General features: G+C 49.5%; 1 protein-coding gene across 6 annotated transcripts in view; it reads left to right on the top strand.

The window, feature by feature from the left end:
- ZSCAN2 (zinc finger and SCAN domain containing 2) overlaps positions 1 to 22,080 on the top strand; it is a 46,418-nt gene extending 24,338 nt beyond the window's left edge. For 2 of the 6 annotated variants that reach the window (XR_007136991.1, XR_007136995.1), the window contains 6 exons: positions 11,907 to 12,405; positions 13,149 to 13,233; positions 16,176 to 16,299; positions 17,209 to 17,848; positions 19,038 to 19,251; positions 20,971 to 22,080. The gene's annotated coding sequence lies outside the window, so the exon portion shown is untranslated. Of the gene's footprint in view, positions 1 to 11,906; positions 12,406 to 13,148; positions 13,234 to 14,981; positions 15,294 to 16,140; positions 16,300 to 17,208; positions 17,849 to 19,037; positions 19,252 to 20,970 lie in introns of those variants that run through there. The other 4 variants (XR_007136993.1, XR_007136992.1, XR_007136994.1 and 1 more) reach the window with 4 other exon arrangements.
- The last annotated feature ends 527 nt before the right edge of the window (positions 22,081 to 22,607 follow it).

The raw sequence follows: 22,607 nt of genomic DNA, 5'->3' as shown, positions 1-22,607 counted from the left end.
ACACAAAAAAAACAAACAAATAAAACTTGAACTTGACTATTAGTCAACCCACATTTCATTTCCCCACCCCATCCACCTCCTGCCCCAGGCTGGAAGTGATCCAAGACATATAGGAAAAGAAAACCACATGCTTCACAGAGCACACCCTTGGGTGAACCCCGTCTTGTGTGCATGACCAGTGTACATGCCTCTCCACTGCCCTTTGCTAACTCTGCATCCTATGTGTCAACCAGCACTTGGAGCGGCAGCTTTGGCTAAGGTGCCAAATGGTCTCCCAAGGAGGATCGTCTGTATCCAAAATCAACTGACACAAGGAAGTGGCAGTTGTTACACCAAACCACACAGGCTACGAAATCTCCATCACTGATTGCATTCCTTCACTCCTTGGCAAGACTTTACTGAAGACCTGGGTACTGGGGAAAGGTTGTGAACAGGAAGTTCCATGACCCAACTTCGTGCCATTTTACTAGGAGGCAAATTCCCATCTGTCTGGGAGGATACAAGAGCCGTCCTGCCCATAAGGGAGAGTACATGGGTTGGTTTCCTAGGTGACTGCCAATTCTGGAATTTGGGTTAAAGAGGATACTGGCCCTCTCTTTAAGTCTCAACTTGAAAGGGGAATTGAGGAGTTCCCTTATGGCCCAGTGAAAATGAATCTGACTAGTAAGCATGAGAATGCAGGTTAGATCCCTGGCCTCACTGAGTGTGTTAAGGATCCGGCATTGCTGTGATGTAGGTCACAGACTCAGCTCAGATCCTACGTTGCTGTGGCTGTTGTGTAGGCCGGCAGCTGCAGCTCCAATTTAACCCCTAGCCTAGGAACCTCCATATGCTGTGGGTGCAGCCCTAAAAAGATGAAAAAAAAGGGGGGGAGTTTATATTAAACTCTTAAAACCATTCTAACTAAATTCTTTTTCATTCTTCCTTACCTGCTAGAAACACAAAATGTCCTTAAAAAAAGGAAATAAGATTAGCTGAAATTGCGGAATTAGGCTGGAACCAGTTTGGGAAAATAACAAATGGTGGTTCTAGAAAGGTTGAGAGTCCATCACTTTCTGTCCCACTTGCACCTAGAGTGGGTCTGCAGAGGCAAGGAGGGGTCCTCATGCTGGATATGTTGGATGGTGTTGGATGGAAGAGCACTGCCTTCTTCCCCTAGAAAACATCAAGAAGCCCCAGCCTCCTTGGCAGGTCTACCTCTTTTTTTCTTTTTTTCTTTTTAGGGCCACACCCACGGCACGTGGAAGTTCCCAGGCTAGGGGGTCGAATCAGAGCTACAGCTGCCAGCCTATACCACAGCCACAGCAACCAGGTGCCAGCCATGTATGTGACCTACACTAGAGCTCATGGCAACACCAGATCCTTAACCCACTGAGCGAGTCCAGGGATCGAACCCACATCCTCATGGGTCCTAGTCGGGTTCTTTAACTGCCAAGCCACGAAGGGAACTCCTGACAGGTCTACTACTGCCACATCTTTGCTCCAAACTGAATTACACCTGTGTCTCTGTAACAAAGTCTATTTCCCCTTAAAGGTACCTGTATTTAGGGGACTGAGTTTTTGTTACCAATTTGTTTCCAAGTTGATGGAAACAGCAGTAACACAATTAAAAACCTACAGTAAATTTTTTTAAAAAATAGAATTTATCCTTATCGTGGCCCCCAGGCCCACCTCAGCAAGTCTTTTATGTGACTTTGGTCACTTTCCTCTCCCAGGTCCCACTATGGCCACCTGGTACCCTGTGGTCCTCAGACCCATGCTTGCTCCCAGGCTCTGCTCACCTCTAAGAACCTTCAACCTGCCAGGAGTGGCCTCAGCATCCCAACCCCAGACCAGCAAACTCCTGTATATAAAGCCGCTCACTTCTTTGCCTCTGGGCTCAGCCTAGGGCTGTGCTTTTGGTTTTGGTTTTTTGGCCATACTTACAGCATGGAGAAGTTCCTGGGTCAGGGACTGAGCCTGCACCAGAGCAGTGATCCAAGCCATAGCAGTGACAGCACTGGGTCTTTAACCCATTAGGTCACCAAGGAATTCCATGCTTTCAGTTTAAGGGTAAATCTATCTCTACCTATTGCTTGCCTCCACCTCCCTCCAGGACTCAGGACCTTGCTAATCAGCTATCTCCTCTCCTGATTTCCTCTACTGACTTCTTCTTGCAACTTACCTGCTACTCTGGTTCCTGGTGTCTCAAATTTGCATGTCCAGAACCTAAGGCCACCACCTGCCTCCCTTGATCAGGGTGCTGGTTGCACAGGTGTATTTCATCCTGTGAGTAGCACCACCAATGTCACTCAGTGTCACCCAAGTGAAAAACCTGGGGTCATCTAAGATTCTTTCCTCCCTCAAATACCCTTGGGCCATTTGGGAACCAAGCCCTACAGATTCTTAGCCATTCGGGAATCAAGCCCCAACTCCCCTGGCATAGTTCAAACCCTTGCCCGACAACTGCAAAACCCCCTTACTGGTGCCCCAAGCTCCCTCTGGCACTGCTTCCAGCTACTCCATCCTCTGTGTTGTAGCCGGAGTGAGTGTTCTTCCACAACTCGGAACTGAGCCTGTCATGTCCTAGCTTAAGCCCTTGGGGGATCTCCCATCACCCACAGAAGGCCACACTCCTTGGAGGGCAAATAAGGCCTTCCTAAGGGGGGTCTCTCTAGAACCTCACATTCATACCTGGCCTTGCCCTTGACCATCCTTGCCCCCTGGCAGCTTCCCTCAGTGTGCCCCACTGAGCCTTGCCCCATCTGTCTGTCCACTCTGCTCCTCTTCTGGAATGCTGCACCTCCCTGCCTGCCTAGGACACACCTGCACATCTTGGAAGACTCAGCGTGGGTACCACCCCTGTCACGAGGCCTTCCCTGCACTTGCCTGGCGGACATGACCCTGCCCGCCGCACCTGTGAGCTCTCTGACGTCATTGCCTGTCACTCTCATGGCATTGACCTGTTACATGATTCTGCCCTGTCCCTCTTTGAGCTGTTGTGTTCCCATACTGAGGTTCCAAACTCCAATTTCTACACCCAGAGCAGGGCCTGGCATGTGATAGGAACTCAGTAAATATTTGCCAATTGGGTTCTCTCCAGAGAGGCATGCAAGAGGCAGATGGAGCCTGAAATTCTTTTTTTTATTTTTTTATTTTTTATTGTTTTTTTATTACTCAAATGAATTTATCACATCTGTAGTTGTATAATGATCATCACAATCCAGTGTCACAGGATTTCCATCCCACAGCCCAAGCACATCCCCCCACCCCCCAAACTGTCTCCTCCAAAGACCATAAGCTTTTCAATGTCTGTGAGTCAGCATCTGTTCTGCAAAGAAGTTCAGTCTGTCCTTTTTCTCAGATTCCACATGTCAGTGAAAACATTTGACCTTGGTGTCTCATTGTATTGGAGCCTGAAATTCTGACCTGGAAAATGGGTTAGGTTTCTTACGCTTCCTTTTGATAAGATGATTGTTAGTTTTAACTTCAGTTCCTTTTCACCTCAGGTACAATTTATTGGTCTTGGTCAATGGAGACACGTTTATAAAAACCAACCAACCAGGCGTTCTCTTGTGACGCCTCAGGTTGAGAATCCAGCGTTGTCACTGCTGTGGCCCGGCTCACTGCTGTGGCAAGGGTTCTATCCCTGGCCCGAACTTCCACATGCTGCAGGCACAGCCAAAAAGCAAAAATCAACCAGCTAGAATCCTAATGAAAAAGCTTTCACTTTCTTTTTTGTTTGTTTTTTTGTTTTTTGTTCGTTTTGTCTTTTTAGAGCCATACCTGCAGCAGATGGAAGTTCCCAGGCCAGGACCGGCCTACACCACAGCTAACGGCAATACCAGATCCTTAACTGACTAGCGGGGCCAGGGATCAAACCCACATCCTCAAGGATACTAGTTGGTGCGTTACTACTGAGCCATGACAGGAACTCCAACTTTTACTTTCAAAATGTCACAGATTATCAAAAGCTGGTGAAAAATCATGCATCTTCCTTCTTGTAGCTGAGTCTGTAGTGCACCATCTATTTCTCTTCTTTGGGCAAGCAGTGAAGTGTAGAGAATTTATCTTACTCTTAACCCTTTTAATCTCAGGGTATCCATATGCCTGTATCCTGAGAAGGTTGCTCTCGTTTTCACCTCTTTGTTGAAATATAACAGATGAGAGCACAAAAGTGTACAGCTCGTAAAGTTTTTACAAACTGTGGCAACGCCCCAGACGTCCCCTGTCAGGTCCCCTCCTGGTCAGTACTTTGTCTCCACCTGACCCTGCTCTGCAGGTTGTGCTGTGGCAGATGGAATGTTGGAAGCTGGACCATCGTGGGTCAATAAACACGTGCTGCTAACCACACACCTTCTCTTTTAATAGAGAGTTTGCAGTTTGAGGCGGATCATAGTGAGTGTTCCTCTTGTTACCCGTGGAATTTTACTTCCTTTTGGGGTTGCGTTTCTGGTTGACACTAAGCTATGATCACTTAGAGTAACAATTTATAGAACTGTTACTCTGCACAGGCACTGTGCTCAGCTCTCTACATGCCTGGGTTTTTTTTTGTTTTTGTTTTTGTTTTGCTTTTCAGGGCCACACCTGTGGCACATGGAAGTTCCCAGGCCAGGGGTCGAATTGGAGCTGCAGCTGCCAGCCTACACCACAACCACAGCAACTTGAGATCTGAGCCACATCTGCGCCCCGCACCACAGCTCATGGCCATGCCAGATCCTTAACCCACTTAATCCGGGGATCAAACCTGCATCCTCATGGATACTAGTTGGATTCATTTCCACTGAGCCACAACAGGAACTCCTGTCTCAATCTTGATAACAGCCCTATGAGGTAGGTACAAATCCCACTGAGGAAGTGGAATCTTAGAAGTTCAGTAAGTAGGCAGTACCTAATGCTTAGCAGCTCTACTGCTGAAGTCAGTTAACCCAACTGCCTTTATTAAAGGCATGAGAAACACCTAAGGAAAACATGGAAAGAAACACAAAATATACAAATAGAAAGGACGTATTGGGGAGTTCTCTGGTGGCTCAGCAGGTTAAGGATTTGGTGTTGTCACTGCTGTGGTGCAGGTTTGATCCCTGGCCCCAGAACTTCTGCATGCCACAAGTACAGCCTGAACCCCCTTCCCCCTCAAGAAAACCCCCCAGCATATTGGTTACTCCTTTTAGTCTTCTCCCTACCTAGCATCACAGTCCACAACTGTAAATGGTCCTTCCTTGCATGTGCCTGGCGGTCATCCTCCCCAACCCTTTAGCCCCCGATGGGAGCCCTGTCTCATAACCAGGGAGTTGGGCATGTGTGTGCTGGTCTTGCTTCACCTGCAGTCTCCCATAGACAGACCTGGAGTTTGTCAAATGCAAAGTCTTTTTAACCTTCCTGCTGTCTGTCCCCGTTAAGCCATTTCAAATGTCTGCACAGAATATTAGAGACTTTCTCTCATCCTCTTGGCTTGATGAAATAGCCATGGCCATAGAGGAAGTGGAAGTAGAATTGCATGGATGAAGGTCAAACTTTGAGACAGAAGACTGAGAGCCTGGTGGAGAGGAAGGCCTGATGGCTAGTTCCCTTTGGCCTTCCACCCAATCACTGGTGCAACTGAGCTCATGCCTCTGGCTTGGCAGAAGCTGTGGCTCCAGGGCCTACCCACCCCTGGCTCCCTCTCTCCTGCTCACTCTTGCCAGTGTCCCAACTCAGAATTTTCCATGTGTGCACGGACCTGGGGCAGTTGTAGAAGAATGGCTGCTGGAAGGAGGGTCTGGCTCCAAGGCAACACTTTGCCCGGACCCCTCACAGTTCACAGGCCTTGGCAGGCACGGTGTCTCTGCTGTTTACACTGTGTCCAGCCAGAAGCCTGCCAGAATGCTTCAGGGGCTAGCGCTTCTTGGCAGATTTATCACACACGAGTTCCAGTCCCCAGGTTTTCTGGTGCAGACACCCAGAGATAACTGGACACTGAGTGGAAGATTCCTGGTCACTAAATTTCCAAGGGATCAATATCCCAGAACCCCAATTATTATTCATTTACAGTGGGGATCTCCTATCCCAAGCCACTTTCAGAGCACCCCTTATTCCTGGTCTCCAGTGACTGAAATGGTGGCTTTGTGGCCAGATGGTGGCTGGTGAGCACAGAGTGAAATAAAGGGTTCATGTGGCACATCCCCATCAGGTGACGAATGCTGCACTTCAGAGTCCCCTCTAGGTAGGTCCCATTGTGGTGCAGCAGAAACGAATCTGACTAGTATCCATGAGGATGCGGGTTTGATCCCTGGCCTCGCTCAGTGGGTCGGGGGTCTGGTATTGCTGTGAGCTGTGGTGTAGGTCGCAGACAGACCTCGGATCTGGCATTGATGTGGCTGTGGTGTAGGCTGGCAGCTACAGCTCCAATTTGACCCCTAGCTTGTGAACTTCCATATGCCGCAGTGCGGCCTTAAAAAGCAAAATAAAAAAAGTGGGAGTTCCCGTCGTGGCACAGTGGAAACGGATCTGACTAGGAAACACGAGGTTGCGGGTTTGATCCCTGGCCTCTCTCAGTGGGTTAAGGATCCAGTGTTACCGTGGTGTAGGTCACAGACGTGGCTCGGATCTGGCATTGGTGTGGTTGTGGTGTAGGCCAGCAGCTATAGCTCCGATTTGACTCCTAGCCCGGGAACCTCTATATGCCGCAGGTGCCACCCTAAAAAGACAAAAACAAAACAAAACAAAAAAAGTGCCTTTCTCTTCCCCACCCCCTGTGGTGTCCACTCAAAGCCCAAGATTGCTTCCTTAACTCTTTTCAGGTTTCCCTGCTGAACACACCCCCTCTGCAGATAGGTTAGTATCACTGGTTAAGTTGGAGTTAAATCCAGTGGGCTTAGGAGGCATTGGTCTCCTCTCAGCATGTGTGGCCGTAATTAGTTGAATTCTTGGAGAACTAGCTTATTTCCTTCATCTTAAAATCTTTGTGTCTGGAGTTCCTGATGTGGCACAGTGGGTTAAGAATCCAATTGTAGCAGTTTGGGTTGCTGCAGAGGTGTGAGTTCTATTCCCAGCCAGGTGCAGTGGGTTAAAGGGTCAGCGTAGGTCACAGGTGCAGCTTGGATCTCTGGTGCAGAAACATCCATATGCTGCAGGTGCAGCCATTTAAAAACAAAACAAAACAAAGCAAAAACCCTTGTCTCCTTACAGCTTGTAAACTGCTCTGTGCCATGTTTTTTATTATTTTATTTATTTATTTATTTTTGTCTTTTTAGGGCCACACCCGCAGCATATGGATGTTCCCAGGCTAGGGGTCGAATTGGAGCTGCATCTGCTGGCCTACACCACAGCCAGGGCAGTGACAAATCCGAGCCATGTCTGCGACCTACACCACAGCTCACAGCAACACTGGATACTTAACCCACTGAGTGAGGCCAGGGATCGAACCTGTATCCTCATGGATGCTGGTCAGATTTGTTTTCTGCTGAGCCAGCATGGGAACTCCTGTGCCATGTTTTTAAAACATATCGGTGATCTAGAAACCACACTCTTGCTGAAACCGCCCTCCTAACTGTTGCCTCTCAGTTGTCCCATGTGGTGCCGCCCTTCCACGTCACCAGCTCCTGCTTGTTTCCCACCTGGTCCTAGCGTGTGGAGTAGTGGAGAGGGTGTGGGGAGCCAAAGAGGCCTGCCAGGCTGGTTCTAGACACACCTATGCCTCTACCTAGCAGCGAGACTGGGGCAGAGTGCTTCTGGAGGCCTCCTCTTCCTCACCTGCTAAGCTGAGGCCGGGGTGCTTGTTCTGCCCCTTCCAGAGGCTGCTGGGAAGAGGAGGGACGTCACTCTGTGTGGCAGTGGACACTGAACTCCTGTTCTCGATGGTAATATTGCTAACTTTGACCTAAGACGGAACCTGCTTTTGTTCTCAGGTGGCTGTCGGGTGAGAATGCTGAACTCTGATCACTTAATGTAGGTCCCCAGAACTTTGTCCCTTTGGAGAAAGAATTCGGCAAAGAGACAGGGTAGTGTTGTGGTCTCTGCACGCAGGTGGAAAAAGAATTTGCTGGATTTAATCCAAGGTGTAGAAAAGACAAGTTTATTAGGCAAGAGACACTGTAACATAGTGGGCCGACTTCCTGATAATCAGGAAAGCCAACCCTGGGCTCGTGGTCATGTCTGTTTTTATAGCCCAAAGACAAAGGAGTGTGACACGTGGTCTTGCCATACACCTGTTGACCTGCTGGTTGATTGGGGAAGAGTGGGGTCTTTGGATACACTTGCTGGTTGGTTGGGGGCATATGTTGCCCCTATACCTTTTATAGTGGGGGGCAGGAAGGAGTAGACCAAGTTGCTGGGGTAAGGAGGTCCTAAGGAACATTGTAACAATTACAGTGGGACAGGTGGGCTGATATTATCTCAGCTGGAGGCTTTTTGAGTTTTATGTCCATGAAGAAGCCTTGAAGTCCCACAGGCGACAATTACGTGTTTGTTTAAAGAGAGAAGAAAGAGAGGATCGGTGTGGAGAAGAAACAGGCACGGGCATGGGGGGTGGAAGGGAGCGAGAAAGAGAGCAAAAGAGGAAGAGAGCCACATACGCTTTAGAGGTCCTTTAAATCACTCCTGTGGGGGGAGTTCCCCTTGTGGCTAAGCAGAAACAAACCCGACTAGTATCCATGAGGACGCAGATTCGATCCCTGGCCTCATTCAGTGAGTTAAGGATCCAGTGTTGCAGTGAGCTGTGGTGTAGGTCGCAGACGGAGGCTCAGATCGGTTAGCCTGAGAACCTCCATTTATGGTGGCGTGGCCCTAAAAATAAATAAGTAAATCACTCCTATGGGGGCAGTTCTCCCGGGCTTCCTCTAATCAGTTGTCTTCCTTCATTTGGCTTTGCCCTGACCTGGCCCTGCCCTTAGGATGTATTTTAGCACAGGGGTCTCTGGGAGGTTGACAGGATGTGCTACGGCGATCCGGTGTCCCTCCCTCCTCTGACCCTGAGGAAACTTTTTGCAAGTGTGTAGTTCCAGAGGTCTCCTTGATCTCCAGAAACAGAAATAGATGGTCTCTGTCTTTTATCCAAGCAGGATGCAGTTTTTATCTTGAAGTTATCTGTCCATAGGGAACAGATTACAGTTGTCTGAGACCCATCTATCTCCTGCTTCACTTTCACCCAAAATGGATCTTTTTAGGTTTCTGAGACCAACTGTCTTCTGAGGGCCCAGGAAGCTGCAACTGAGAAAACATCTCATCTTTGTAGACTCTATTCCCAGCCCTTGGGGAGTGCGGCTCACAGCTCAAGGGAACGTATACAGGTCTTCTTTGGAGTACTGGATGTGGTGTTGATGGTGAAGGTGACATGAGTTGTGTTGGGGCTACCCTTTCCAGGCTTGATTTTGCTTCCAGTGCAAGTTCCATTGGCACGGAAGATCCCCAAGTTAAGGGAATGGGGCATGGACTTGGATTAGTAATTTTCAATTTTCCTTTTTTAACAGTGGAACCACTTTTTCAAGTGAAATCTTACAATAGAAAACATGTAAAAAACAGATGCTCTGGTGACTCAATGGTGAGAACCCAAACAAGGCTCTCTCCTGAGCTGGGTCTTTGCCCCACTTCACAGGTTCCTGAGGCAGCTCTATGGAACTTCTGGGCTGGGCTGGTTTGAAAGCTAGATATTTGTGCATGCTGAAAGTGCTGACCTGAGATTTCCTCATTAACCCTCTCGAAACTCTTAAGAACAAGAAGCTAGAAGAAATCTCCGTGGCTCAGACTTGCAACTGGATTTAGGACTTTGTAGAGAGCACCTCTGTCCTGTCCTTCCCTCTCCCCATCACAGCTGCCTCTCCTGGGAAGGAGATTGCAGCTTAATCCACTTTACGTTGAATTTTAGACCTTTTGTCTGCTAAATAGGGAGTGAGACCTTCTATGCAAAATTTGTTATCAGAACCAAGCCAGATAAAATATGCAAAGGTAAAGTGTAGTTTCCTGCTCCCTTTCACTGAGGGTTCACCTCCTTCCCTCCTGGACTCTCCCAGCTGCTCCCCAGTACCTACTCTGTGTCATTTACTTTGAAGGCCCCTCCATTTAGCACTTATCACCCTGCATTGGAGTTATTTGAGTTGCTTGTCATCTCATTTTAGAAAATGCATCCTCTGAGAGATTGCACTCCTTCAGAGGAGAGAGTGTTTTGCTTGGCCTAAAGTCGATGCTCCACAATTGATTTTTAAATGAGTAAGAGTCAATGACATTCATCTTGAATCACCCAGGACCGTGCTCGCAGGAAGTGAGGAAGCACGTTTGTATGTTGGGCAAGGGGAAGGATAGTGGTGAAGTATTACCACAGTGGGCAACTATGCTAGAAAAGCACTTTAAGTGGCAAAAGATCTGAACTGGAGTCTCAGTGCCACTGTAAGAAAGACCTGAGGTCCAAGCTGCCTGGGTTTATTAACCTGTATAATAGGGATAAACAGGGCTTAACAGGGATAAACACCCTCTTTCAGCTGCAAGGGATAACGCTTTGGAAAAGGGCCCTCCCTCTCAGTGGTCCCCGGGGCCACATAGGGCGAGAGGTGGCCACTTCCCCTAATTCCCTTAGGGATGGGAGAGGCGAGGCAGGACCACTTACAATCACTCCACCTGGGTCTATTGTAAGTTTGGCTCCGCCCCCCCAACCAGCTAGTGCAAAAGTCCCACCCGTCGTCAATGATTCGTCTGAAACAGGCGCCGAAGCCTCCCCATATATTATTGGTTAATGATGCCGTCAGTCTGCAGGCGCTGGCGGAGGCCCATGGGAAATGTAGTCCGGCCAAGCCGGAGTCCTTCTGGGGCTTGCGTTTCCGCTTCCGTTGCTTGGTGGCTGTCCGAAGGCTCAGACCCGGGGTCTGGGTTCCGGGTGGGAGTATAGTGTTGAGGCCTTGCGTGGTCACAGAGAAGGTACCGCGGAGTCGGGCCTCTAGTGGTCACAGGGCCCCGGCGGGCGGGAGTGGATCTCACCTCGGGCCCGGGCCGCCCTCGCCAGGTGGCTGTGACCCCACTTCGAGCCAGGCCCCGCCTCCCCGCGAGCGGACCCGGGGGCAGGATGCGCCCCTCCTGCTTGTAGAGCCCATCTCACTGCCCACCGGGCCCGGTGGGGACGACCCCGTCCCCAGGGCCCGCGTTTACCCCCATAAAGCTTCCAGAGGAGGTCGTCCGCGGAGCAGAGTAGCGTTTCAGTGTAAGTAACGCTCTTCGTGCCAGACACCCAGAACAGTGTCACCAGACAGAGCCACTGCCCATTTCCTGCCAGCCTCGTGACCTTGGCAAGGTCGTGGAGGGTCTCTGAGCCGTGAATGCCTCAGCTTTGAGGGAACTGAAGCCTCAGTATCTCTTTACTTCCAACTGTGACATCTGTGCGTCTGTGATCTTATTATCCTTGTACTGAAATCTTGTAACTTTAACCTGAGTAAATCTCCCTGTTTGGGAGAGAGTTTTGACGCCAGGGCTGAGGAATCCTGAGAGGGCCCGCCCACATCTGAAGCCCAGCCAGAGAAGAGTTGGAGCAATTGAATCTCTGAGCCTTAGAGCAGGGCACCCACCCAGGCGCTGCTCTCCAAGGTGCTGCTACCTTGTGTGCGCTGTCCTTCTTGGACTGCACATACTTTGCAACACTCTGAAGACCAGTGGCTTGGGAGAGTGGGGGGTTTATTGCCCTTATTATCTCCGTCAGCCCATCTTCATTCTTCAGTGCATGTTAATTGGTATTATCTCCATGTTAAGGAAATTGATAGGCAAACACACCTCCAACCAGACCACCAGTCCTTGACTCCTCCTGTCAAACTTCTGGAGCTGCCTCCCTAGTCACAGAGGACCAGACTCCATGGGCATCAGGACATGGGGAGAGAGGAACAGGAAGGCTCTTTTCTTCACCTCAATCCCACTGGGCTAACACTTGGGATGGTCACTAGAGTTCACTCTGTACTGTATATTTCTGGCTCTAGAATTTCAAGTTCTACTTAGACTCCTATCTGAAGGTGGCTCCCCATTGAGGTAAAAGAAGAGGTTTGAACTTAAGAGCACAATGCACAGGTCTTTTCTGATCTGAACAATGGCTATAGCTGTGGCTCCCCAAATCCAGACTCCTCAAGTACAAGAAGAGCTTCAAAGAGTGAAGCTGGAAGATTCCCACTGGGAGCAGAAAGTCTTCCTTCAAAGGCATGACCCTGGACCTGAGACCTGCCAGCGCTTTTGGTATTTTCACTATCAAGAAGCATCTGGACCCTGGGAGGCCCTCAACACCTGGAGTTCTATCATCAATGGCTGAGACCAGAGAGGTGTATGAAAGAGCAGTTCCTGGACTTGCTAGTCCTGGAACAGTTCCTGTCCTTCCCCAGGAGATCTAGATCTGGGTTAGACAAAAGCATCCACAGAGTGGAGAGGAGGCAGGAATCTGCCCTGGTGGAAGATTGGCAGGAAGAACCTGGAAGACAGGGGCGGCAGGTGAGATATGGGAACTTAGTTCTGAGTAGTTAGAATAGAGGAATGTGAGAGACAGAGCTACCTTAGGGTGCCCGCAGTGAGTGATGTGCAGACTGCTGTTTGAGTCAAAGTGGAATTTGCTTATTCCGTGGGCCTAGTAGCTGCAACTGTCCATTTTTCAGACTGACTCTTTAGAGAATCTGCAACATTGGTTGCTCTGAGTGTTGGTCCCCATTATTAAACGAGATTTGCTTAAAATAGCTTGAGCACTACTCTGATCCAGGAGGAGCCCATACAAACTATTTTCTCATTGGAGAACAGCTCTCATTCATCAGCAGCAGCTAGCCTGAAGCAAGGGACTTCACTGGTCTTTATTGACATTGTTGAACCTCTGGGTTCTGTTGCAAAATAGCTGCTTCGTTGCTTGCTCTCTCTGTTGTAAGTTTTCCTAGGGGTTGACAGAAGCAGCCCTAGGAGAGCCGAGTGGCCAGATTGAAGTGGGCCTAAATTCTTAGATCTTAACCTCTATGGAGTCTTCCACACCTCCACACTCTTACTGCCCCTTCTGTGGGTCACCTAAGACTGAGTTCCCTTCTTGATTCTTTGTGGCTCGAGATGTTTTAGTGCCTACAGAATTTTGACCACTTCCGGTCCTTGAACAGGGGCGGGAGGTACTATTAGAAGAGGAGGAACCCTCAGGATCAGTACTGGGTTCCCTTAAGCCTTCATCTGAAGCATGCATCTCTTCCATGTGTCTGTTCCAGGCAGTGGTGGCGATCTCACAGTCAGAACCAGAAGACCAGATGATCCACAATCCCAAAGTGCAACTTGGACCCTTCCGCAAGATCAGTAAGCAGCAACAGTGTGGGGAGAGAGAAGGGACCCTTCTGTGGGGAGAATGTGAAACCCCTTCCGACTGCAGGAAGTGGGGTAGAGGGTACAACGCCTTCCCCTCAGAGGATGTGGTAATGAGCTGAGGCTGACCACAGGCCCCTCCAAAAGGAAGAAGGGCTTTGGTTGGCGTGTTTTGTAAAACTACGCAGCAGAGCCTGTGGCTCCTCTCCTGTTGAGAATGAGGCACTGCTGGTCCTAGTACACAAGGTGTGGGTAACAATTTTAAGCCTGGTTGGTAGGAAAGGCACAGGTAGGGCTAAACTGGAGCAGAGTAATTCTCAAGACAGGTGGGTGTCCCCAGACCAATTCAGATGATTCACATGTGTTATCAAAACTGGGGAGTTCCCGCAGTGGCACAGTGGATACGAACCTAACTAGTGTCCATGAGGATGCGGGTTCAATTCCTGGCCTCGCTCAGTGGGTTAAGGATCTGGCGTTGCCATGAGCTGTGGTGTAGATTGCAGACATGGCTCAGATCTGGCATTGCTGTGGCTCTGGCTTGACCCCTAGCCTGAGAACCTCCATATGCCGAGAGTGCGGCCCTAAAAAGACAAAAGACAAAAATAAAGAAATAAAGGATCCAGCACTGCCGCAGCTGCAGTGTAAATCACAACTGCGGCTCAGATCTGATTCTTGGCCCCAGGAACTCCATATGCTGTGGGGTGGCCAAACAAACAAACAAAAACAGCAACAACAAAAAACCCCTGCAGAATGAAATCATAAAACACTGACAGTCAGTAACCTGGATGGATATGGAAGAGAAAAATCTGAAACTCTTCTAGGGATTGAATCAGAGCTGTAGCCACTGGCCTACACCACAGCCACAGCAACATGGGATCCGAGCTGCGTCTGCGACCTACACCACAGATCACGGCAATGCCAGATCCTTAACCCACTGAGCAAGGCCAGGGATGGAACCCGCATCCTCATGGTTACTAGTCGGGTTCATTAACCACTGAGCCACGACAGGCACTCTGTGGAACTCTTCTTTTAGAAATGTGTTGAGGAGTTCCCATTGTGGCACAGTGGTTAACGAATCCACCTAGGAACCATGAGGTTACAGGTTCGATCCCTGGCCTTGCTCAGTGGGTTAAGGATCCGGCGTTGCTGTGCACTGTGATGTAGGTCACAGATGCGGCTTGGATTTGGCGTTGGTGTGGCTGTGGTGTAGGCGGGCGGCTACAACTCCAATTAGACCCCTAGCCTAGGAACCTCCATATGCCATGGGAGTGGCCCTAGAAAAGGCAAAAAAAAAAAAAAGAAAAAAGATAGAAATGTGTTGATTTGGCTTTTCACCAACCATTTTTTTTGTTGTTGTTGTTGTTGTTGCTATTTCTTGGGCCGCTCCCGCGGCATATGGAGGTTCCCAGGTTAGGGGTTGAATCGGAGCTGTAGCCACCGGCCTACGCCAGAGCCACAGCAACACGGGATCCGAGCCACGTCTGCAACCTACACCACAGCTCACGGCAACGCCGGATCGTTAACCCACTGAGCAAGGGCAGGGACCGAACCCACAACCTCATGGTTCCTAGTCAGATTCGTTAACCACTGCGCCACGACGGGAACTCCTCACCAACCATTTTTTAATGGAACAAGGCAGACCCGAAGAGAAGGAAGACTCTTCCGTTTCCAAACCCAGCTGGGCTGGTCCCTGAGAGGATTCGAGAAGCCTTGCCTCTCATGGCTCCTTTCTCTCTCCCCAGGCCTGCTTGACCCTCAGGCTCTGGGTCTTTCTGTGAAGAACAGTGGTGATCAGGGGCCCATGAGCAGCTCCCAGGTGGGCCAGCCTTTGCTCTTACTCAGATCACCAAGTGCGACGCTCTGCAACCGATTCTCTTGCCTAGCAGAAATTTCAAAGGAATTTTACCCAGCAGGGAGGCCCAGTAACTTCATACATCATGCTCCAAAATGTCACCACCCTATGAATTGTTACCCGGGTCTCCTTCCTTGTGTAAGACAGCGCCACAGCTGAGGGAATGAGGAGTTGGATGTATTAAAGGCATTCTTTTCTTCGAGTTGTTTTGTCTTAAAAGTAATCGTTATTCCTTTCCATATCTGCCTCTTTTTTTTTTTTTCCCTGTCTTGTTAGGACTGCATTCTCGGCACATGGAAGTTCCCAGGCTAGGAGTTGAATCAGAGCTACAGCTGCCGACCTACACCACAGCTCACGGCAACACAGGATCCTTAACCCACTGAGCAGGGCCAGAGATTGAACCCACATCTTCATGGATACTGTTTGCTGCTGAGCCACAAAGGGAACTCCTTTTTTTGTATCTGGATCTTGCCCTTGTGGTATGCAGGATTGTGTAGTGGGAGAAAAACAAAAGCTTCAGATTCAGAGTTCTGAGTTCAAATCGCAGCACTTCCACATACTAACTGTAACTATGAGCAGGTGTGAAGTTTCTAGTGCACTGCCTGGGTTTCCCGTAACTGGTAGCTTAGTTTTTCCTTTGCTTTCTCTTCCCCGCCCTTCCTTTGCTTCTTGCATTTAAAAGCCAAAAGAGGAGTTCCTGTCATGGCACAGTGGAAATGAATCCGACTAGGAACCATGAGGTTGTGGGTTCGATCCCTGGCCTGCTCAGTGGGTTAAGGATCCAGCGTTGCTGTGAACTGTGGTGTAGGTTGCAGACACAGCTCAGATTTGGCATTGCTGTGGCTCTGGAGTAGGCTGGTGGCTACAGCTCCAATTAGACTCCTAGCCTGGGAACCTCCATATGCTGCGGGCGAGGCCTTAAAAGAACAAAAGACAAAAATAAATAAATAAATAAATAAAAGCCAAAAGAAACTCACTTTTTAGTTTCTTCTAAGTGTGGTTTGTCGCCTGCCCTCTGACTAGTGCAATACCGTGGTATTTTGCCCTAGGCACTGTTTTGAGCAGGAGTGGCATGTTTTCTCAGGAGTTGGTGACACTTGGCAGTGTGGCTGTGCATGTCCCCCAGGAGGCACAGAGGCAGCTGGAACCTTGCTAGAGGAACCACCTGGAAATAAGTTGGGAGAGGTCTGCAGATGGGGCCTCACTAGGTAAGAATGGCCTTTTCCTTTGAATCAAAATTAGCTATTGCATTTTTATAGTATTCACCACTCCAGATCCTTAGGGCTTTAATTTTTCAAGTGCATTCCTTTCTTCAGTCCCACTTGAAAATCTAATACCATAGTCAGTGCTGTCAAGGATGAGTTACCAGAGTCCAGAAAGGATATTGTGTTACAGGAAGGTCAGTAAAAGCTTTGGCAGGTGCCTGAATTTTACCTGTTACAGGATGAATGAACATGGATAGATGAATTTGGGCCTGAATTTTTTCTTCTCTTTTTTTTTTAAAGGGCTGTGGCATATGGAAGTTCCCAAGCTAGGGGTTGAGTTGGAGCTGCAGCTGCCAACCTATGCCTCAGCCACAGCAACTTGGGATCCTTAACCCACTGAGCAAGGCCAGGAATTGAACCCACATCCTCATGGATACTAGTTGGGTCCATTACCACTGAGCCACAACAGGAGCTCCCCTGATTTTTTTCATTTTGTTCCCTCACAGTCCTTAATATTACTTTCACTGAGCCTTCCCAAGAATCCCCTTAGACTTTTTGTTTTTAATTTAATTTTTATTTTTAGGGCCGTTACCATGGCATATGGAAGTTCCCAGGCTAGGGGTGGAATCAGAGCTACAGCTGCTGGCCTACACCACAGCCACAGCAACATGGGATCCAAGCCACGTCGGTGACCTACACCATAGCTCATGGCAACACTGGATCCTTAACCCACTGAGCGAGGCCAGAGATAGATACTAGTCATTATAGATACTGGTCAAGTTCATTACCACTGAGCCACAATGGGAACTTCCCCCTTAGACTTTTTAAAAAGTTAGTATCTCCCCTTCTGGCATATGGAGTGGGTGGGATCTGATTCACCACCAACATTATGTCTTGTCTCCCTGCAAACAGATTTTCTAACCCACAGACTGGATGTGAGCTTCCACATGTTGCAGGAGGCAAAACCACAGAGCCCAGATCTTCCGTGCTCTGGAGAGGAGAGTATGAGAGACTCCCCGGTGGGTCAGGGGAGAGTCTAGCCTGGCCAGGTGCCTGTCTTGAGAAAAGCCAAGACCCAGGACGGGCTGGAGAGCAGGGCCCGGAGGATGAGAGGTGGCAGGGGTGCACTGGGGCGATGAGGAAACCAAGACTTTTTTGGGAATTCTCAGTGATTCCTGGATTCATGAAAAACTGCACCTGCCTTTGGAACTGCCGGCTGTACCGGATTGTGGCTGTGCGGCTGCGGGAACGTGGTTTCCTACAGACCCTGGAACAGTATCTCTACCAGTTCAAAATCCTCCAGACCAAGTACCACAAAGTCAGGAGCACCCACACCCCAGGCACCTGCCCCTTCGGTGATGAGGTGGATGCCCTGATGAGTCCCTGGACCTTTGCCATCACCTGACATCTTGGAGGTGGCAGAAGGCATTCTGTGGATTAGAGGAGTCTCCAGAGAGAACCAGAAAGCAGGGACAGGGATGGTAGTGAAATGATGGAACCCCAAGGGGAGCCCAGGAGTCTTGGCCCCCAGGCTTGGAGGAGAATCCCAGTGGTAAGCCCCCCTCTCCACATGCGCCTCGAAACAGTGGGGAAGCAGTCCTGTGGGAAGACGGGGACTGGGAATCAGGAGACAGGCTTATGAGCCATCACTCTGCTGTCACTGGTCTGTACCTGGAATGGCTTTGTCAGGAGGAAAATTGTTGATTTCTGTGGAGGAACACTAGTTATGTCCTATCATCAAGTATTGTTAGAAACCAACAGTCTAAGGCAACTTTTTGAGGGTTTAGCTCTGCTGGATAGCAAAGGAATCTCCCAGCCTGCTTTTATTTATTTATATATTTATTTATTTATTTATTTTTATTTTTTGTCTTTTTGCCATTTCTTGGGCCACTCCTGCGGCATATGGAGGTTCCCAGGCTAGGGGTCCAATCGGAACTGTAGCCGCCGGCCTACGCCAGAGCCACAGCAACGTGGGATCTGAGCCACGTCTGCAGCCTACACCATAGCTCACGGCAACGCCAGATCCTTAACCCACTGAGCAAGGCCAGGGATCGAACCTGCAACCTCATGGTTCCTAGTCAGATTCTTTAACCACTGCACCACGATGGGAACTCCTATTTATATTTTAAAAATTTTTTTTGCTTTTTAGGACTGCACCTGCAGTGAATGGAGGTTCCCAGGCTAGGGATCAAATTAGAGCTGTAGCTGCCAGCCTACCCCACAGCCACAGCAACACAGGACCCAAGCCGCATCTGTGACACCACAGCTCATGGCAACGCAGGATCCTTAATCTACAGAGCAAGGCCAGGGATGGGACCTGCGTTCTCATGCATGCTAGTCAGATTCCTTTCTGCCGAGCCACAGTGGGAGCTCCTAGTGGTTAGGATTTGGCGCTTTCACCACTATGGCCTGGGGTTCAATCCCTGGTCTAGGAACTGAGATCCCGTATCAAGCTGCTGCATGCTGTGGCAAAAAAAAAAAAAGTCCCTCGTAGATGTGAACTCTTGTGTGTATTATATCCAACAGTCTGTGGCTTTGAAGATTTGTCTGTTCCTGGTACTTTGCTTACACACCCTGAGCTTCCACTTTCTCCTCTGCAAAATGCACGCAGTGACCATGTCTAGCTCCCTGGGCTGTTACAGTGTTTGCAGTTATTGTTAAAATACAGAAGCACATTGCCCTGTTCTCTAAAGGGGCAAATTTTTGGAGTCAATAACTAAGCTTTTTCTTCTGAAAACTAGACCTTCTGGGACCTTCCTTTCTCATCCCACCTGCCACGTGCAGATATGAGGACAGAAGGCGCATTACCTAAGGACCCCATGTCTCTCCTCGCTCGTCCTTGAGCAGGACTCCCAGTTCCCCTGCCAGATGGGCTTTCCAGCCTGGGGAGAAGCGAAGGACTCTGGAACGACAGTCTCCAGGATCCCGAGGAGATTCGGAAGACTTCCTGTGCAGGTGGGAAATGAGTGGAAGCAAGTGAAAGCCAATATGTCCCCAATAGAGAAGTCAGCCCTGGAATTCTGAACGTGGATGAGCACTGAGCAAGGCTTGGTGGGAACCCAGGCACTTGGCCTTCCTGGGCTATTGTTCTGTGGTGCCGAAACCACAGGAGCTGAGAGAAGAAGAGAAGCAGGTCACACTCAGGCAGGCCTGGTCCCTTTGTTACCTTGGATCATATAGATATAGAGAGTACTAGTGTTTACGATTCCCTTCTTAAATTTCTTTTTTTTTCTCTCTTTTTTTATTTTTATTTTTGCTTTTTAGAGCCGCACCTGTGGCACAGGGAGGTTCCCAGACTAGGGGTCGAATCAGAGCTATAGTTGCTGGCCTACACCACAGCCACAGCCACAGCCACAGCAACACGGGATCCAAGCTGTGTCTGCAACCTACACCACAGCTCACGACAGTGCCTGATCCTTAACCCAGTGAGCAAGGCCAGGAATTGAACCCATGTCCTCATGGATCCTGGTCGGGTTCATTACCCACTGAGCCACAACGAGAACTCCCCCTTCTTAAATTTCTATCTGAATTGTAGTTATCATTAGCCATCACTGAACAGGTTAGTAGAAAAAGGGAGCATGGATGACCCCAAGTTAGACCTGCAGTCAACCTTAAATTATTGGAAGCATGAATTTTCTCATGGTTAAGATGAGCTTCCCTCCAAGGCAGGGCTCAGTCATTTTGTTGGAATTTCAGGGGATCTGATAAATAGTATTGTTCTCCCGCTCAGATTCTAGACCGGTGGAGGGAGACAGTCAGATGCTGAGATGGAAATGGCAGCTTTCTCATTGCTGGTGCTGTTGGAGGACATGTCTGGCTGTGTGGCTACAGTAAGCTTCCTAATACCAGCCTCCAGAGCTGAGTCCCCAGCAGCACTGGACAACCACAGCCTTGTCCTGCAGGGACAGAGCCTACACTGCTGATCTCCTGAGCCGTGTGGGCCAGCTCTGTGTTAATCAGAGAGGCGTTCCTCCCACTCGTAAGGAAGGGGTTGGAGAAAGCCCTGCAGATTATCCTAAGGCATGTCCCTCTGCCCAGAGAGCACTATCAGGAAGAGAAAGGTAGCTTTTAGTACTGACTGCCAGTGCATAGGTGATGGGAGGAGACGGGAGCCAAGCGCTGAGGCGGAGCTGCTCTGATTGAAGAGGGAGGAGTGGGGCCTGGATCCTGTCGATGGGTTTTCTCCACCTGACCTTCCTACTTAGAAGCTGGTGGAGTGAGTGAGGCTGGGAGTCTGCTGGCCTGAACCATGGCTCAGTCATATTCCAGCTTATTTGTTCCTGGTTAATGGAAAATTGACTGTGTTCTGTCTGTCATCATCAGTAACCTGTTTTTAAGTGTCCAGTAAGGATCTCTTTCACACTGTGTCCTTCTGAAACCAGAAAATGGGGAAGTTCCTGTTAGGGCTCAGCAGATTACAAATACGACTAGTATCCTTCAGGATGCAGATTTGATCCCTGGCCTCGCTCAGTGGGTTAAGGATCCGGCATGGTCTCAAGCTATAGTGTAGGTTGCAGATGTGGCTTGGATCTGGCATTGCTGCGACTGTGGTATAGGGTAGCAGCTACAGCTCCAATTCAACCCCTAGCCTGGAACTTCCATATGCCTTGGGTGTGGCCCTAAAAAGACAAAAAAAAAAAAATGTACATTTGCAGTTTCATTTCATTCTTTCAGATCCTGAAGCAAGGACAGAATGAGGAGAATTCAAGCCAGGACATTTCGGAGGAAGCAGAGCTACCCAGAGTGTTGTTAGGAAGATCCAAAATGGACCTTTCCCAATACCTTCGCTGGAGGAAAGATGGGGGAAGTGAATATGGGGCAGAGACGCAACGGGAAATGGCCTTAGATGATGGACAAGAGTCTCTCTCCTGTCCTCAGGGAACCCATGTTGGCGAAAAACCCAGTATCTGCTGTGCCTGTGGGAAACGTTTCAGCCTGAGTTCCCACTTAGCTGTCCCCAGATTAGCCCACCTCCATACTGGGGAGACGTGCTGTAAGTGTGGGGAGCGCTGGAGAAGCTTCATCCAGAGCTCCAGCCTTATTACGCATCAGAGAATCCACATGGGAGAGAAACCCCCTAAGTGTGGTGAGTGTGGAGAGTGTTTCACCAGCAGCTCGCACTTCGGGGCACACTGGCGAATGCACACTGGCAAAGACCCCGCCGGTGCCCTGACTGTGGGAAAAGGTTCAGTAAGAGTTCCACCCTCAAAACACTGTAAACCAGCTATAATGGAAAAAAAAAAAAGAGTTCCACCCTCCCCTGCCATCACGAGAGAAACTCTGTGGATGTCTGGAGCGTGGGCAAGTTTCAGTGACCGCTCACACCTCGTACCCAGGGGCAAATACCCAAGGGAGAGCCCCTGCAGGTGCGGGGAGTATGGGAAAGGCCTCGGTCAGCTCAGGTCTTACTCTTCACCAGAGAAGCCACACGGAGAGAAACCCTGGGACTGTGCAGCATGCGGGAGGCGACTCAACAACTGCTCACGTTTTAGTGCACGTTGGAGAACACGCGTGTCTTTCAAGCATCAGGTCTGAAAACACTGGAATCCTCCTCCAAAGGGGTTTGTGTTCCGTACCATGACCCCCACAGGAGATGGAGAGAGAATTCAGGTCCCTGCCCAACAGGCTGAATTTATTTCTCATAAATACACATTCGGATTGTGAAATACTACTCGGGGCTTTCTAGGCCAGGCCGTTAAAAATGGAAGCTAATTTCCAGGGGATTCAGAGATGATGATTTCTGTTTTTTGTCTTTTTAGCGCCACACCCCGGGCATATGGAGGTTCCCAGGCTAAGGGCGGAATTGGAGCTGTAGCCACTGGCCTACACCACAGCCACAGCAACTCGGGATCTGAGCAGCGTGTGCACCCTACACCACAGCTCACGGCAATGCCGGGTCCTCAACCCACTGAGTGAGGCCAGGGATCGAACCTGCATCCTCGTGGATCCTAGTTGGGTTCTTAATCCGCTGAGCCACGATGGGAACTCCCCAGAGACTACTTCTGAATTTGACTGTGTCACCATGTCAATGTGTCTTCGCTGTGATTCTGTGCCTTAATTTTCACAGCTTGGCAAGCTCTGCCCTCATGTGCTCCTGTGCTGACAGCATTAATGGTGGTCAGGTCAGCTGTAGAACCAGCAGCTGCTGAGCTGTGTCCTCTGTGCAGCTAGATGAGGATTATTTATTCACTACATACATCTTTATAGGTCTTTCCCTGTTCTCCGTATGGGAGGATCAGAGCCCAGAAACGGTCTGCATTTCCCCACATGGCCTTTCTTAAGACTTATGCAGCCTTACCTGAGAGGAAAGC

Source organism: Phacochoerus africanus, chromosome 9 (genome assembly GCF_016906955.1).
Source record: "Phacochoerus africanus isolate WHEZ1 chromosome 9, ROS_Pafr_v1, whole genome shotgun sequence".
In the NCBI taxonomy this organism is placed as follows: domain Eukaryota; kingdom Metazoa; phylum Chordata; class Mammalia; order Artiodactyla; family Suidae; genus Phacochoerus; species Phacochoerus africanus.
Note: the sequence above shows the minus strand (reverse complement) of the source record. Positions and strands in the feature narration are given on the sequence as shown.